Source organism: Balaenoptera physalus (genome assembly GCF_965194825.1).
Source record: "Balaenoptera physalus genome assembly, chromosome: 1".
Classification (NCBI taxonomy): Eukaryota; Metazoa; Chordata; class Mammalia; order Artiodactyla; family Balaenopteridae; genus Balaenoptera; species Balaenoptera physalus.
Genome location: NC_138882.1, coordinates 32,139,205 through 32,155,180, shown reverse-complemented (window position 1 = coordinate 32,155,180; position 15,976 = coordinate 32,139,205). Strand labels below are relative to the sequence as shown.

Here is a 15,976-nt window from a genome sequence, read left to right as displayed (position 1 = left end):
ATACAAGCCTATTAATTTGTATATGTGTGTATACATATTATATATATGTATACACATATGTTTATATGTGCGTGCGTTTGTAGTATATGTGTAAGTACTATATACAGTATACATACAAGCCTATATATTTGTGTGTATATATTGTATACATGTATGTATGTGTATATATATAGTATACATATTATAAATGTGAACATGCTGTATATATACACACACCCATATATTGATATATGGGTGTATATATATACAGTATATGTACACTGTATGTATGTATGTATACAGTGTATATTTATATATAGGTGTGTATATATGTTGTATACCTGTACGTGTGTATGTTTCTAAGTATTATATGTATATATGTATATACTATTGTATACACATTGCGTATGTATTTATATGTGTATGTACATGCGCATATTTACATATAGGTGTGTATGTGTGTGTATACATTGTATATATGTATGTGTATATATCTTATATATCTCATATAGGTATGTATATATACGATGAATTTATATATACAGTACATATATATTTTTATGCTATATGCTTTTATATGTAGGTGTATATGTGTTTCTATATGTATGTACATGTATGTATTGCATATATTATATGTGTATGTATGTATACTGTCTATATACACACCTAAATATCTTTGTATGTGTGTATACATGTATGATATATATGTACCTAGGTGTGTCTATTGCATATGTTATACGTATGTGTACATACTGTATATATACAAACTATGCATTTTATATCTGTGTATGTATAGTGTATATGCATGTGTGTATTGTATATATTATGTATATATGTGTGTATACATACTGTATATATACAAACTGCATTTTATATGTGTGTATATATGTATGTGTGTATTGTATATACTATATGTGTATATGTGTGTATCCATACTGCATATATACACAGCTGTATATTTTTGTATGCATGTACATATGTACGTGTGTGTGTATATACACACACACACCCTATGGATTCTGTTTGTCTGGAGAACCCTCACTGATACGGACACTTATGACAATTGAGCACCTGCTCTTTGCCAGCCAGGGAGCCAAAGGCTTGTCCTTTCGGTGTCTCCCTTAAGTGTCACAAGTCCCAGGAGGGAAGGGGATGCGGCTCCTACCAGTTGAGGTGCCTCAGGGTCAGAGAGGTGCACAGGGCGGGGGGCTGGAGCCTGGTGGAGCCCAGGTGGAGTTCTAGCAGCAGTACAGACTAGCAGTCCCACTTCCCCGGGTGCTTCTCACAAAGATGCCGAGGGAGAGACGGGATCTGAAGGAGGGGATGAGGAAGCTTCCGTGGGTCCGCAAGCCCAGACCAAGGCTGACTTGTCAAGGGTGTTAGAGGTCAGGACTGTGGTTACCCTGGGGGTGGGCTTATACAGAGCCATTCACATTCTGAAAAAGTATCTGTTCTGCTCTTGTTTGTATGGTTACCCCCCTCCCCCAAATCTTTTAAAAGCAGATTCTCTTGGTTGCTGGGAACACACACGGGGAAGTTGTGTGTGAGGGGCTATGATCCAGGGGACAGGGAGGATAAGCCCCCACTCGTAGGGCCAGGAGTGGCTCAGCTTTGTGAGCTGAGGATGGCCCACGAGGTCCCCAAAAGAAGGGTCCCTGCTCCGTCCCTGCTCTGTGCACCCCATTCCCAGCCTGAGAAGCCCAGTGTCACCCCCCCACACACACACACCAGGGAGGAGAGCCAGTCACCCTGGCTCCCAGGCTCCGGCTCCAAGGCTCCCGGCACTAGGAGCTATTTTCAGCTTTCATGCCCTGGGACACGGCCAGAGCTATTGTCTCCGGAAACTGTCTGTCTCTCGCCCGCCCTCCCTCCCTCCCTCCCTCCTCCGCTTCTTCCCCTCCCACTCCATCTGTCCTCCCCTCCACCCTGCATTTCTACACAGGATGGCTCACAGACAGCTGCTCCCCGTGCCCACCTGCCACCATTCGATGGGTGTCAAAGCAAGCCCTGGGGACTTCCCTGGAGGCCCAGTGATTAAGACTCCGAGCTTCCACTGCAGGGGGCGCGGGTTCGATCCCTGGTCAGGGAAATAAGACCCCACGTGCCGCACGGCACGGCCAAAAAAAATAAATGAATAAAAAATAAAGTTATAGTGATGAAACAGCCCTAGTGGGGCAAGGATGGGACGTATAGCTCTATGGTATAGAATAAAGGTCCAGAAACAGATATATGAGAACTTGATATGACAGAAAGTGGGGAAATTAAGGAGTTTTCATTAAATGGCATTGGGACAATTGCATATCCATGTGGGAAAAAGTAAATTAGAAAAAAAAAAGCAAGCCCTGGTCAGGTGTGACCTTGGGCCCAGGGCCATTGGCACACGTTGTCATGTGGGACGTTCTTCCTTAGACTCCTCCCTCCCTCCTGTGTCACTGTCACTTCCTCCAGAACCTTCCTGGACTCCCCTACACAAGCCCGGGGTGTGCCCTCACCCGCCCTGGATCACCAGAATTCCAATCCCGGCCCACCCTTCCCCTCCAGGTAAAGAACTGTGCATGGTCAATAAGACCGTAGAGGTCATTGGCCATTGCTATTGCAGCTGGAATTGTTACTGTGTTTAGATAGGGTGACCAACACCCGCCCCCAGTTTGCCCAGGACCGCTCAGGTTTGAGCGCTGGAACTCTGGGGAAACCCTCAGTCCCGGGAAACCCCAGAAGGCTGGTCAGCCTATTTAGGACGGATCTTTCACTTGATCTCCCAACCCCCGAGAGCCAGAAAGGGAATCTCCCCCCTCCTTCCATTGTAACCTTCATTCATTCATCCACTCATCCCTTTATTCAACTCCTTTATTCAGCAAGTATTTATGAAGCATCTACTACACAGCAGACACTCTTCTAGGTGCTGGGGACATAACAGCATCCCTGTCCTCAGAGAGCTCACGTTCTAGCGAGGGCAGCAAACAGTAAACTGAGAAGGTGTGATTTATTACATGGGGATGATGTCTCGGAGACCACTGCAGGGCAGGGGAGGTGGGAGAGGAAAGGGGCAGTTCTAAATGCAGGCGCTGACGGGATTGGGGCAGACCTTGCCCTGGGCCAGGCTGGTTGCTCCAACACAGCTGTCCTCGCCCAGGGCCATTCCGCCCCCGCCTCACCCAGTTCTTCCGTGATGTGTGGGGAAAATCTGTGGTTGTCTCAACTGGGGGGGAGGGGCCCCTGGAATCAAATGGGTGTGGCCAGGGATGCTGCTAAACCCCACACAGTGCCCAGGAGGGGCCCTCAGCAGAGGATGACCCGCCCCGAATAACCCCAGTGCCGCGGGGGAGACCCTGCACTAATATTATTCAGACCCGCTGGTGCCCCCAGATTCCTGCACAGGCAGGGACTCTAACTGGGTCACCTCTGTATCCCGAGGTGACCTAGAGCGGGGCAGCCAGGAGGGCTGAGATGAGTATCGGGGGTGCAATGACAAATCTCTGTGCCCACTCTCCCCGCCGCACCCCAGGGGCGATGGCCTCTATCTCCTCCCTGTGCAGGTAGCTTTTCCCTGAGCCATTTCTTCTTGTCAAGGTCCCTGTTGCAGGTTGGGTTCCCCGAAGATGACGTTGAGAGCAAGGATTGGAGTGCAGATGGTTGATGTGAGACGTGCAGGAACAGATACAGCTGCCATAGGGTCCCGCAATTCCACTCCTGGGCATAGATCCGGAGAAAACTCTAATTCAAAACTATACATACACCCCTGGGATTTCCCTGGTGGTCCAGTGGTTAAGACTCCGTGCTTCCAGTGCAGGGGGCATGAGTTCCATCTCTGGTCAGGGAACTAAGATCTCACATGCTGTGTGACAATAAAAGAAGAAAGAAAGAAAAAAGAAAGAAAGAGAGAAAGAGAGAGAGAAAGAAAGAAAGAAAGAGAGAGAGAGAGAGAAAGAAGAAAGAAAGAAAGAAAGAAAGGATACATGCACCCCAATGTTCATTGCAGCACTATTTACAATAGCCAAGACATGGAAGCTACCTAAATGTCCACTGATGGATGAATGGATAAAGAAGATGTGGTACATATATACAATGGAATATTATTCAGCCATAAAAAGAATGAAATAGTGCTATTTGCAGCAACGTGGATGGACCTAGAGATTATCATACTAAGTGAAGTAAGTCAGAAGAGAAAGACAAATATCATATGATCTCACTTATATGTGAAATCTAAAATACGACACAAATGAACTCGTCTACGAAACAAAAAGAGACTCACAGACATAGAGAACAGACTTGTGGTTGCCAAGGGGGAGAAACAGTGAGGGAGGGTTGGACTGGGAGTTTGGGGTTAGCAGATGCAAACTATTAAATATAGGATGGATAAACTACAACGTCCTACTGTCTGGCACAGGGAACTATATTCAATATCCTGTGATAAGCCATAATGGAAAAGAAAAAAGTTTTATTTATAGGTTCCATCCCTAACTGAGCTGGCCCATCCCCTCCCATGGTTCTAAGTGCAGCCCGAGGCTGCAGACTTCCCACCGTGGTCTTCAGCTCCAGAGCAAGCCACCTGCAAACCACCCACATCTTCCCAGGGGCTGGCAACTCTCCTTTGCTACTGATTCCAAGACACATCCAGATAGCAAAAATGTGACCATGAAAAGAAACTCAGCCATGTTCAAATCAGGGAAATAACACTCTTATCTCTGTTCAGTACTCGCTTAATTGTAGAATAGCTTAGAGTTACAAAAAAGTTGCCAAGATCTGTACAGAGTGTACAGAGTGCCATGGACCCTGACCCAGCACCCCTATTTCCAACACGTTAGTACCTTAGTACGACATGTTTATCCAACTAAGGAACCAAGATGGATACATTGTTATTAACTAAAGTCCACACTTTATTAGAATTTCCCTAGTTTTCCCCTAACATCCTTTTTCTGTCCCAGTCTCCTCTGGGCTGTGACATTTCTCAGACGTCCCTGGGTTTTGATACCTTGAAAGTTTTGAGGAGGACTGGTCAGGTATTTTGTCCCTCAGTTTGTTTGTCTGTTTGTTTTCTGATGTTTTCTTACGGTTGGTCTGGAGTTATGGGGTTTGGGGCGGAAGATCCAGACAGAGATAAAAATGCCATTCTCCTCAGGTCACATCAAGGATACACACCATCAACGGGACTTATGACAAACGATTTTACCCTTGATCACCTGGCCAGTACCGTCTTTTTTTTTTTTTTTTTTTTTTGCTGCGTTGGGTCTTCGTTGTGTGCGGGCTTCTATAGTTGTGGCACGGGGGCTCAGTAGTTCTGGCTCCCAGGATCTAGAGCGCAGGCTCAATAGTTGTGGCCCACGGGCTTAGTTGATCTGCGGCACCTGGGATCTTCCCGGACCAGGGCTTGAACCTGTGTCCCATGCATTGGCAGGCGGATTCTTTTCTTTTCTTTTTTTCTTTTGCAACCAAAACTTTAATCCCAAGGATTCTCACAAAACATATTACAAATGACAGCATGAAAAAAAAAAAATGCACAGTAACTCAAAGTTCAGCTCTACAATATACTCTTAATCTGGCAGGACATTGGTATCTTGATAATCTCAAATTTCCAAAAAATATTACAAAGAGCTATGTATTCATGTACAGCAATCACAGAGGGGACTTATGACCTAACTCAAAGGTAAACTAACTTCCTTGAAACTTCTGAGATTCTAAACTCCCTGGACAACCTCTTGTCCGGTGTGAGGACTAGTGGAATTTTTAAACCTCTAATCTAGGGTAAGGGTGCGGCTTTCATTTTTACCTGCTGGCTTGTGTCCACAGCACCTTTTAAAGACTGCTTGGTTAACTACAGCTGCATACCATATCCCAGCTACTGAAAGCCTTTTCAATGTTTGCCAGTGTTGTTTCCATAATAGTAAACATCACACTTTAGGTGGGCAGGAGTTAAGAGTTTTATTATCAGTCTAGGCAAGACCAAAAATTCAAAGCAAATTCAATTTTGCTTAGGGAACATTGTAAGGTAACAATTCTTCATATTACATGCCTCATAGGACCCATTTCAAACCATAGAGCATGACACCTTTATGTGTCACTGTCCCAAGAGACAAACAAATGTGAACAGCTAAAACATTTAAAAAGTGCACCAAGCTTCGGAAGTCTCAAACAAAACTTGAATTTTCTGTACATACTCCTGCCAAATGAAGTTATTGCCTGTACACCACTCCTCTTGCAAAGTGGTCTTCTATTTCCTTTCATTTGACCTAGATCGGCTAGGAGACCTAGAGAAAGATTGGGACGGCTTGTGATTTCTCTCTTGGGACAGGGATCTCTCTCTTCTCCTAGATCTAGAAAGGGACCTGCTCTGGCTGACGGAGAAGGCTCTCCATCTTGGAGATGTGTGGGAGGTGGAGGACTCCTCCTCCGATAATCATCTCGAGGGCGACGACCCCAAGAGGGAGGCGGTCACGATTTCGACTTCTCTTTTCCCCATTCGGCAGGTCCACTCTTACTCGGCAGCCACATAGCGTCCTCCCATCTCGTTCTCGGACAGCATCGGCTGCATCTCGGGGATCTTCACATTCAACAAGAGCGAAGCCGGGAGGGTTTTTAGCAACCCACACACTTCAGAGTGGTCCATAATAGCCTAAAGCTCGTTCCAATTCAGCCTTGTTACCACTGTTTCCAAGATTCCCTACATAAACTTTGCAGTCCAACGGACAGGAATCACGATGCAAGACCCTCGTGGCTCCTGGCTTCACGGGCCACAGGGTGGTCCCGGGTCTCTAGAATCTGGCAGCTGAATCTGCTCGCACAAGCTGTCCTGTGGGGATGCTTTTCCCCCTATGTGTCCACCCCGGGGCCCTGCTGTCTTGACCCGGCCTCCCGGGTGAGAGGGTGAACCCCAGCTCCCTGGAGCAGACACTCAGAGCCCTGGTGACCGGACTCACGGCTGACGGGGCTGGAGCGGTGGCTGGACATGTGTGGCCAGCCTGGTGGTGTTTGGCCCCATCTGCAGTTCCAGTTCCAGCTAAGAGCCTCCCTGTGTTATTTTCTCCTGGTTGTGTAAGGATCCCCGGTGTCATGTGACAGAAATGTAGATGGTGCGTTCTTTCTCTCTTTTCTCCCTGCTTCCTCTCCTCCCTCTCTGCCTCCCTCTCTCCCTGTCCCTCTTTCCCTGTTCCGCTCTCCCTCTACCTCTTTCCCTCTCCCTCTCTCTCTCTCTCTCCCTCGCCCTCTCTCCATCTGTCTCTTCCTCTCTCCCTCCCTCTCTCCCTCTCCCTCCCTCTCTCTCTTTCCTCTCCCTCTCTCCCTCTTCCCTCTCTCTCTCTCCCTCTCCCTCTTCCCTCTTCCTCTCCCTCTTCCCTCTCCCTCTTCCCTCTCCCTCTCTCCCTCTGCCTCTTTCCTCTGCCTCTTTCCTCTGCCTCTTTCCTCTCCCTCTTTCCTCTCCCTCTTCCCTCTCCTCTCTCCCTCTCTCCCTCCCCCTCTCTCCCTCCCTCTCTCCCTGTGCCTGTTTCCCTGTCCTTGTTTCCCTGTACCGCTGTGCCTCTACCTCTTTCCCTCTCCCTCCTTCTCCCTCTCCCTCCACCTCCTTCCCTCTCTGGCGAGGGAAGGAGGTGGAGGGAGAGGGAGAGAGAGCAGGAGAGGGAGGGGGAGAGGGAGAGAAAGGGGGGGAGAGGGAGAGAGGGAGGGGGAGGGAGAGGGAGAGACGTCTCGCCCTCCTTCCCTCTCCCTCCCTCGCCCTTTCCCTTCCTCTCTCCCTCTGTCTCTCCCTCTCCCTTGTCTCTGCCTCTTCCTCTGTCTCTCTGTCTCTGGGAGGGAGTGAGGGAGATGGAGAGACGGAGGGAGAGGGAGAGTTGGAGGGAGAGGGAGAGGGAGGAGAGGGAGCGAGGGAGAGGGAGAGAGGGAGGGAGAGAGGGATAGAGGGAGGGAGGGAGAGACGTCTTTGTCTTTCCCTCCCTCCCTCTATCCCTCTCTCCCTCTCCCCCCTCTCCCTCCCTCTCCCCCCTCCCTCTCCTGCTCCCTGTCCCTCTCCCTCCACCTCCTTCCCTCTCCAGAGAGGGAAGGAGGTGGAGGGAGAGGGAGAGGGAGCACGAGAGGGAGAGAGGGAGAGAGGGAGGGAGAGAGGGAGAGGGAAAGAGCTAGAGGAAGAGAAAGAGCGGAACAGGGAAACAGGGACAGGGAAAGGGGGACAGGGAGAGAGGTAGAGGGAGAGCGGAGCAGGGAAACAGGGACAGGGAAAGAGGGAGGCAGAGAGGGAGAGGGAAACGGGGAGAGGGAGGGGGGACGGATAGAGGGAGAGGGAAAGAGAGAGAGGGAGAGAGGGACAGGGAAAGAGAGACAGGGATGGAGGGAGAGAGTGACAGGACAGGGCAAGAGGGACAGGGAGAGAGGCAGAGGGAGAGATGGAGGGAGAGTGAGAGACAGGGAGGTAGAGGGAGGGAGGGAGGGAGAGAGGGAGACAGAGAGGGAGACAGGGAGAAGGGCTGATGGGGGCTCCTTTCCCATCCCATTCTCTGCCCACTGCTTTCTCTTTTTTCTGCTTCAACAAACACCAGGCGCCTTTTAGATCAGCCCTGAAGTCAACGTTGATGCTTGGACGGCCTGACCTCCCCGCTGCCTTCCAGCCCGGGACCACAGCTGGGAGATGAAGTCTACGGGGCCCTGGGCGGCGGCAGCGGGCTGCACAGGCACCCCCTCTGATGCCCAATCTCTCCTCGTTTATGAGGCAGCCGCCAGCACCCCTCCCTGACTCCCCAAGATTTGGGGCCTTTTTAATATGTGTCGATAATGCCATGAGCTACTATTTAACTTTTCCACGAGGACCCATCTCCCGAAAAGCAGTGGTTTTCAGCCTTGGCTGCACTAGAGAACCCCCAGGGAAGGGAGAGAAGTCTGTACCTCCCTCTCTCTCCCTCCGTATCTCCTTCTGCCTCTCTCCCTCTCCCTCTCCCGCTCCCTCTCCCTCTGGGGTGATGCCCGATGAGCTCAGATTCGCAGATGTTCCCCCCATCCCCTCTCTGTGCCTTGCGTGGGGTCTGGGCCTTCTCACTGTGGCCCGGGTACAGCCTTGACATTCAGACATCGGTTCCTGCAAGGACACTTGCGTTTGGTCCATACCGCGTGTGGCTGCAGCCTGTGATTCTCCCGTTTAGCATCTTCAGTAGATGGGGGTTGTGCATGAGCCCTTCATCTTCCCCGCAGACACCACTGGTGCTTGCTCGGCCTCGCGGGTGATGAGGGGGGCACGGGGGACAGTCCTGTGTCCCCACCTTCTTGGGCTGCAGACAGGCCACGTTGGTCCTGTGGTGGCTGGGGGCTCCCAGGAGAACCCCACCGCAGACCCGGAGAGGTGGCCCCAGAGAAGGTGGCGTACGCCTGGGGCCGGGCCTCACCAGCCAGCCATGGGCCACCTGTGGCAACAGGCCTCTCGCCATCCAGGGGCTGGGTGTTCGGGCGCCGTGGGGATGAGCTGCTGTCTGCACGGCAGCCGAGTTTGTATTGTTGAGCCCGGGGAGGCCCCTGGGTGGCTCCTGGAGAGCCTGGTCGCATTTCTTCCTGCCCTTGGCCTTAGAGCTCATCACGGTTCACGCCGTTTCTGGTTCCAAAAGGACCTGTGTTCATAAAGACCACGTGTTAGGACAGCACCAAAGTGTCTAGAAATCCGGGCCAGGAGGAGGACGGAGGGGGATTGGCTGTGCCCGCCAGTGGCCTGAGAGCCCTGCCCGCCCACAGAGACCTGGCCCAGGGCCTGTGGGGAGGGCGTGGCCCACAGTCCTCAGCACTGGCCATCTCTGGGTTCCAGGAGAACTGCGCGATCCTCGGGGAGCTGGTAAGGCTGCAGGCTCAGAAGTCCCGCCTGCTGGGGTTCAGCACGCGTGCCGACTCCATGCTGGAGATGAACATGGCCAAGACCAGCCAGGTGGTGGCCACTTTCCTAGGTAACCACGCCTCCCCGAGTCCCAGTGGGGACAGGGGTCAGGCGGACCTTGACTGGACATGGTGCTGCCTGAGACCCCACTGTGTCAGCCCTTGGGGTCGCCTTCCCCAACCCTTCATTCTGCCTCGAGGGGCGTGGGGTGGGGAGCGGCTGGTGGGCTGCCACAGGGACATAGCCGAGCCTCTCCCCTCTGCCCGCAGATGAGCTGGCCCAGAAGCTGAAGCCCGTCGGGGAGCAGGAGCGGCCGTGATCCTGGAGCTAAAGAAGGCCGAGTGCCAGAGGCGGGGCCTGCACTTTGACAGGCCCATCAACGTCTAGGACCTGCGCTACTACATGAACCAGGGGGAGGAGACGCGCTACCACGTGGACCAGTACCTGCTCAATGAGTCCTTCCCCATGCAGGTGGTCACGCGCGGGCGGCTGGGCATCTCCCAGGAGCTGCTAGGGCTGACCTTCGACCTGGAGGAGGGTGCCAATGTGTGTCACGAATATGTGAGGCTCTACATGGTCCGGGACGCGGCCGCGGACAAGGTCATCCATCTGCAAGTTCTACCTGGACCTCTACCCTCGGTGCATGCGTGGGGGAACCTGTCGGCCGTGGGCCGGGGCTCCTCTGTGGAAGCGGGGCCTCACCCGCGTCCCTCCCCAGGGAAGGGAAGTCCGGGCACATGGCCTGCTTTGGCCTGCAGCCGGGCTGCCTGCAGCAGGATGGGAGGCGCCAGATCGCCATCAAGGCCATGGTGGCCAACTTCACCAAGCCTACGCCCAACCCGCCCTCCCTGTTGCAGCATGATGAGCTGGAGACCTACTTCCATGAGTTCTGGCAAGCGATGCACCAGCTCCGCTCCCAGGAGGGTGCGGGCGAAGGGCTGCAGGCAGGGGGCGGGGAGGGCCCGGGCTCTCCCGTGGTCCTCAGGCAGGCCCTCGCCACGGGATTCTTCCGCTGATGTCACCCCGCACGTGGCGACGCCCTCGGTGTCAGTTTCCATCATCAAACCCCACGCACTGGGTGCGTAAACAACGGAAGTGGATGTCCTCGAGACTCTGGAGGCTGGAAGTCCCAGATCAAGGAGTCAGGACTGGTTCCCTGCATGTTAAATACATGTATTCAAGAGTTGCCTTTAAAAAAGACAAAATAGAAGAAAGGAACGTTGCATGCAAGTCTGGTGACAGGCGGTGATGAGAACCGGAGGGTAGGCTCTGGGGCCGGGAGCACCGCGTCCTGTGAGGCCCTGGGGCTGCTGCCAGTCTCGGTGGAGGCTCAGCAAGTCCCAGTGACTTCCCAATGGGGGGGTCCCCAGCTGAGCATCTGGGCCCAGGACCCAGTGCTCGTTCAGTCTTCCTGCGGTCAGCCCTTCGTCCTGAGAGCGATGCTCTCACAGACTGCACCCGGAGTGCGTGGGGACAGTTTACTGAGCTGTGCAGCCGTCACTACTGCCCTGTTCTGGAACACTTCCCTCACCCCAAAAATGTCCCTCACGCCCTTAGTTATCATTCCCTCCCCTCCCCTGCCCCTGACAACCAGGAACCCACTCTGACTCTGTGGATCTACCTGTTCTGGACGTTCCCCCTCAGTGGGGTCACACCCTGTGTGTCCTTCTGTGTCTGACTTCTCTTGCTGAGCATCGTGTTCTCAGGGTGCATCCACGTGGCAGTGAGTGTCAGGGCTTCACACCTTTGTGTGGCTGAGGGCCGGAAAAAAGACAAGCGAAAAGAAAGGCACGTTGCCTGCGACTCTGGTGACAGCCGGTGATGAGAACCAGAGGGTAGGCTCTGGGGCCGGGAGCGCCGCGCCCTGTGAGGCCCTGGCGCTGCTGCCAGTTTCGGCAGGGCACGGGCAGCGCCGTCCCCCAGGAGCTGCTGAACAAGCTCATCAAGTCCCGGCTGGCCAACCCTGCAACCCCGGTGCAGCCGGGCCGAGGGAAAGGAAAGGGGCTCCCGGACCGCCCGGGTGGCACGCGCGGCCTGGACACAGTGCCAGCCCCCCCGTCTCCTTCCTCCTGCCCTCCAGGCCTCTTCAACCTGCACCAGATCGTCCTGGCCAAGGTGGACCAGGCCCTGCACACGCAGACGCCCTCGGACCCGGCCCAGGACAATGCCCGCCTCTGCCAGGAGATCCTCGGGGTCCCAGCCATGCCAGGTAGCCAAGCACGTGCTGGGCCCACCTTAGCGGTTGGTTGGCGGCTACTGCCCAGGTCAAGAGGATCCTCTGGTGGTGTGTGAAGGGGCACCAACTGACGGGCTCTGGCTGAGGCCCGCTGACCTCTGGCCTCTTCCTGCCTGGGTTCCTGGGCTGGTCCCTCCAGCTGTGGCCCGCGGAGTCCGAGGGTGGGATGGGCGTATCTGCACGTGCTTTCTGGAGAGCCTGGAAGAGGCAGGAGAGGGCTTCATACCCCGGATGGAACGCGTCGACGAGGTTTGCCCGTGCGTGTCGGTGCGGAGACGCAGTTCACTCCCTCGTGAGCACTTTAACCCGCGCTCTCCCCGTGCTGGAGGGCGAGCCCTGACTCATCCCTCGGAGCCTCGGGCAGCTGTCCTTGTGAGAGGCTTAGGGGTGAACCCTCATGAGCTTCAGCAGAAAGTCGGCAAAGATTGATTTGTGTCCCTCCACTGAGTTGCCCGCAAGGTCCCCGTTTTCTAGAAGTGTTGGGCCAATACTCCCTCTAGTGGCAGGGGACTCAGACAGGGCTGCTTTGAGGCCCCAAGCTCTGGGCTCTGGGGAAGGGGCACGGAGTGGCCAGGGGGCCGGGCAGGAGCCTCTCCGCGTGTGTCCCAGGGACCCACCTGCCTGCGACCTTCGGCCACCTGGCAGGAAGCTACGACGCCCAGTCCTATGGCTACCTGTGCAGCGAGGTGTACTCCGCGGACACGTTCCACACACGTTTCAAGCAGGAGGGCGTCCTGAGTGGCAGGGTGAGAGGCCGGCCTGCCGTGCAGACCAACACGGAGGTCCTTGGCCTGGGCCTAGATGCTTGTGCCGCCCGCCTGGGCCTGCCAGGCTCTGAGGGCCCTGCCCTGGACCCCCTGCTCCCCTGCCCTTTGTTGAGTCACGGCAGAGGTGGCCACACCCACACCCTCAGTGAAGGGGGTGCTCCACCCTCCTGCAGCCCCGCCCCCTCTCGGCAGGTTGCCATGGACGACAGAAGCTGCATTCTGAGGCCAGGGGGCTCCGAGGATGCCAAGGGCATGGTGAAGCTCTTCCTGGGTTGTGACCCCACGCAGGACGCCTTCCTCCTGAGCAAAGGGCTGCAGGTTGAGGGCTGCAAGCTGCCGGCCTGCTGACGGCACGGGGTTTTGCCCCCTCCCCAGGCGGGCCGGGTGCCTTAGCGCCCCGTCGGGGCGGGGGAGGGGCCGCGTGTCCTCCCAGCCCCTGAGTCCCCATCAGCCAACCTAGGCCAAAAGTCTCCACCTGGAAGTGTCTGGAGAGCCTGGCATCAAGGCTCCCCCTTGTTGCACTAATGCAATCCCTTCCTGGGGAGCTTTCCTGGTAACAAAACGGTTCTTTGAAAACGCAGCCATTAATAAAAAGACTCTACTCCTGGTCTCTGCCTGCTGTCCCTTCCACCACAGGAGTGGCATGGGGGCCGTCACACTGGGGGGGAGTTCTGTCCTTGGTCGGGGATCAGCCCTGGGGCCGTGGTGACGCGTCTGGGTCACTGGGAGACGGCTGAGCTGTGGGGTGAGTTCAGACACAGATGGTGCCCCGCACCCCGGCCGGGCAGGCTCTCCAGTGAGGGGGTGTCAGTTTCCTGCCGGCCTCTCGCCCGTCACTGTTTGGCATCTCGGGGGCTGTGATTGGCTGGAGCTGGTTCTGGCGGTGGGCACAGCTGCGGGAAGCCCGGCTGTGGCTGTCCCTGTCCCCGTGTCCTGTCCTCCTGCTCACGGCCGGCCGGCTGGCTCCCTCTGGTCATCGGCAGCTGCTGAAGTCTGGACCACAGCAAGGGGCCGCCTTCCTGGGTCCTAGCGATTCTTCCCAAAGGCCTTAGGGATGTGTTTTGGTGGCAGTAGGAATTCAGAGAGGGTGCTGCACCACTGGAGTGGTAGGGTGGCTCTGGACCGTCCCGTGTGTCCTTCCCTGGCCTTTGAGCTCCTCGGGAGCCCTGCCTCCGGCCCTTCGCCCCCACAAAGGACGCCAGGCAGCGGAGCGAGGGCGCGGGCGGTGCCCCGACCTTCTCCCCGTGGCCCAGGCGGGCAGGCCGTGCCACGCTCTGTCCTCCCCTCAGCCTGCCCGCCCGTTCTCACCCGCCCTAGGCCAGTCGGTTGTGGACCAGACTGTGGTGTCTGCCCTTCTGCAGACCCGGCTCAGCTCCCTGCACTCACTTCTGTGCCTTCTGTGCTCTGGGCTGGTCGCAGGCCCAGAGCCGGTGGGCAGGCACCCCGTGGCCGGGAGGGCTGTCCGTGTGAATTCCCTGGGGCTTGAAAAGGAGCACAGCCGGCCTTCCATCAGGCACCTCTCGATGGATATGGAAGGGGCGTGTCGGGGCCTGGGGGCTGCTCGTCTTCCCGTGCACCGAGCCCCCAGATGGTCCCCGTGCAAAATCCAGGTGTGGCGTTGGCACCCCAGCCGTGTGCCAGGCAGTCCGTGGCGGGCGCCACAGGCCTCAGGCTGGTGGGCCACAGGGTTCCCGAGTGGCAGGTCAGGACTGAGAGGGTGAGGCCTCCCCCTGGGTCCAGGGCCCAGCCTGACGCCGGCTGGAGGCCCCTCCGCTCACCACCCGCTCCCCCCAGCCCCTGCCCTCACGTGAGCCCCCAGGGCTGAGCTCAGGTGTTGGATGCCCAGGCTCCCCAGCAGCCCAGCCCGTTCCCAGTCCTCCGTGGTCACTGAAGGACTTGCAAGCAGGTTGCCCCACAGAGACTGCTGTTCTCCGAGCCCTGGGCAGGGGGCAGGGAGGATGGGCACAGGGCCCTGCAGGGGTGTGGGCGCCGGGGCAGCCGGAGCAGCTCCACACAGTAAGTAAGAGCATCTCACCAAAAAGAGTGCGTTTCTCCAGCCACCCCGGGACCTGAGCTCAGGTCCTGGGGCAGGAAGGGGCAGCAGTGCACCTCTTAGCTGTCACTGGGGGTCGACTGTGGCCCGGTGCCACCTCTTAGATCCTCCCCCGTCCCCTTCCGGGGTTGCGACCGGACCCCTGCCAATCGGGTTCTCACTCCTCCCCATCCCCTACGCCTGCTCCATGAAGGTGGAAGGAACACATTTTTAAAAAGGTTGGAGCCTGGGCTTCCCTGGTGGTGCAGTGGTTAAGAATCCGCCTGCCAATGCAGGGGACAAGGGTTCAAGCCCTGGTCCGGGAAGTTCCCACACGCCGCGGAACAATGAAGCCTGTGCGCCACAACTACTGAGCCTGCGCTCTAGAGCCCAAAAGCCACAACTACTGAGTGCTCGTGCCCCAACTACTGAAGCCCGCACGCCTAGAGCCCGTGCTCCGCAACAAGGGAAGCCACCGCAATGAGAAGCCCACGCACCGCAACGAAGAGTAGCCCCCGCTCACCGCAGCTGGAGAAAGCACGCAGGCAGCAAGGAAGTCCCAACGCAGCCAAAAATAAATAAATAAATAAAATAAATAAATTCTTAAAAATCATATTAAATACCTATTAATGAGATTTTAAAAAACAGTCAGTCAGTTAGTTAGTTAATTGTGCCGGGTCTTAGTTGCCACAGGCCAGCTCCTTAGTTGTGGTAATGAGATATTTTAGATTCTTTTTTGTTCCTGAACAAAGGCCTCAGAATCCAGTATCTATTTGATAATGCTCACAGCATAGCTCAGCACGGAATAGCCACATTGTTTTTCTTTGGCTGCTATGTACCAAACAGTCTTTTGTACTCTTTTACCGAATGCATGTATTTAATACCTGTTTTAAAAAACATAGGGAGATCTCAAAACTTTAAATAGACTAAAGTAAGATTCTCTCCGTAGTACTACTTATTTGACCAACACCACCTGATAACACCGGCGTGGTGCACTGAGCCTTACTCTAGCATATCGGGATAAACCCTGTTTCGACAAGTGTTCATCCTCCAAGTCCCCAAGGCCTCTCACACACTGCCAGTGAAACTGCTTCCTGCTTGGGAAAGAGTGCCCCAGTTCGTTTCTT

The 15,976-nt window shown here is 55.1% G+C and overlaps 1 pseudogene across 1 annotated transcript; it reads left to right on the top strand.

Moving 5' to 3' along the window:
* The first annotated feature begins 3,578 nt into the window (after positions 1 to 3,578).
* Positions 3,579 to 13,165, top strand: LOC309648332 (thimet oligopeptidase-like; annotated as a pseudogene). Its single transcript has 9 exons — positions 3,579 to 3,624; positions 6,289 to 6,439; positions 9,148 to 9,441; positions 9,589 to 9,884; positions 10,084 to 10,453; positions 10,533 to 10,825; positions 11,895 to 12,023; positions 12,660 to 12,796; positions 13,010 to 13,165. The product of its transcript is annotated as a thimet oligopeptidase-like (transcript).
* The last annotated feature ends 2,811 nt before the right edge of the window (positions 13,166 to 15,976 follow it).